Here is a 2,369-nt window from a genome sequence, read left to right as displayed (position 1 = left end):
TACTCTAGATGCATGGAATTTTTAGAGTACTGGCACAGAAGAGATTGTAACTACTTACTGATGTTTTTTTGGTTGTGAATAAATTTAGAGTTAGAATTAATCAGTTTTCTCTCATCTTTCTTACTAGTGTTTGGTCATTGTGACTACATTGTGGGCAAATTTAGAGAGGAAAAAAGGAAGTTAGGCTAACTAATCCAATTCCTTGGCTTCTCACTTCCTTAAAAAAAAGCAAATAAGAAAAATTTCAACTATGAGTGAGTTTCTGTGAGAAAACAATAACATCAGAAACAAATGAGAGAAACTGATCTAGAACAAGCAAATTCCATACAGATTTTATGTGACAAATAACAGAGTGGATGGATAGGAAATATATTTATATATGTAATCTACATTTTAGTAATATTTTTGATACAGTCTCAACTGGCATTCTCCTAAGCAGGGAAGAAATTAGTCTAAATTAATTTGCCACAGAGTGAACACATCATAGGTTAAAGGAAATGTTAATTAGAGTAGTCATTAATAGTTTATCACCAAGGAGGCAACAAGTACTAAGTGTTTCAGACAAATGCCCCGGATGAGTTACTCTTCAATATTTTACTTTAAGAACAGATTATAGATATTTGATTTGATTTGCAGATTAGTGCCAACCTGGAGGGAGCACAGTAGGACAGCATTAGAATTCAAAATGATTCATTAAGTTAGGTAAATGGTCAAGGAAGAAGTAGCATGTGGCTCAGTTAACTGAAATGGAAGCTTTCTGCCGCTTATGTAGGACTGTGTGGAAAAACATTGGAGTACTGCAGAATACTATAAGCTAAAATGAGTCAATATCATTCATGATTTGAAAAATACAGGCTCCCTCTAGTCCTCATAAATACTGTGGATCTTAGACTGTAAGATAAATGAGTAGATCTGTTCTCTCTGAACAACTTGGGCACAGTCTCAGCTAGAGAACTGACTTAAGCTTTGAGCATATGCTAAGTGAGATCAGCCCAGCAGAATGAATCAAAGTTGCAAGAATGGATGAAGATCTGGAAAGTCTGAAGAAAGACATGGACCAAAAAAAAGGGATATTATCCAAAAAAGTAGAATGTAAGACAATACTGGAAATAAAAAGTGAACTGGGGGAGAGGTCTTTAAAATGCAGAAAGTAGGATTTGCATTGGACATTAGAAAAAAATTTTAGTAGTGAGCCAATGAAAGACCGCCTGGGAACCTAGAGGTTATTGGGAAGCAATAGATATTTCATAATTTACTTTATTAAAAGAGAAAACAATCCTATAAAAATTAGAAAGAACAGACTGCATTTCACAGGCAGCGAGTAGAGCTTCTAGTTTGGTATTGTTTACAAATGATTAAATTCCTCTCGGTGATGTGAAAGAAAAATGTCACATCCATAGCACATGGATAATAATATTAAGAAGAAAAAATGTTTTGTTTTTACTTTTTTTCAGTCATGACATGCTCCAGTCACTTGTGCTTTTAATACTTGTACTGATACTGTTGGCAGCTTCTGACAGTTTCAGAGCAAGGCATGGGTGAGAATGATTTTAACTGTCAGTCAACTGTTGCCACTGAGAGACATCCATTTTTAGTTCTAAAATAAAATATTTACAGCTGAGAGTTTACTTGGATTCTGCTTTTAGAAAGTGATAGTGTAACAGCCCATACTATCTTTGTTTCCAAATATCAAAACTGTAGGATACTAATAATAGTATTAATAGTATATAGTATAATATAGTATAGTATATATATAGTATATATAATTATAATATTATATAATATAATTGTATTAATAGTATATAATAATAATAGTATTTATTTAAAAATAACTCTCACCCTTGTTTGGAAAATAAAAAGTCAACTACATGGGAAAAATGTGGATTCTAAAATAATCAGCAATAAAATAAGAGGTTTTCTCAGGGAATATTTTCTGTACAGAAATGGTCAGTTATATGTTTCCTGAATATATGCTATATATAACACTATGAGCTATTTTTATTAGAATTGGTCAGACTAGAAGTGGAACGTCAGCTACAGCAGTTCATCCCTCTGCGTAGGTCATTCAATGTCTATGCATCAGGGCATCTTCTATTTACAACAGCTATGGAATGGGATGGGAGGGAATCTCATCAAATTCACATGCTTATTAACAGTTGGCAGACAAAGACTATGACAGTTTTCCCAATGTAATCTAATTTTATCCTAAAAAGTACTTCTTTCTCCCTTTCCTTCCTTCTTTCCTTCCTTCTCTCTTTCTCCCTTCCTTCCTTCCTTCCTTCCTATTTCTTTCTCTCTCTCTTTCTCTTCCTTCCTTCCTTTCCTTCCTTCCTTTCCTTCCTTCCTTCCTTCCTTCCTTCCTTCCTTCC

The sequence above is a fragment of the Numida meleagris genome, chromosome Z (assembly GCF_002078875.1).
Source record: "Numida meleagris isolate 19003 breed g44 Domestic line chromosome Z, NumMel1.0, whole genome shotgun sequence".
Lineage (NCBI taxonomy): Eukaryota > Metazoa > Chordata > Aves > Galliformes > Numididae > Numida > Numida meleagris.
Note: the sequence above shows the minus strand (reverse complement) of the source record.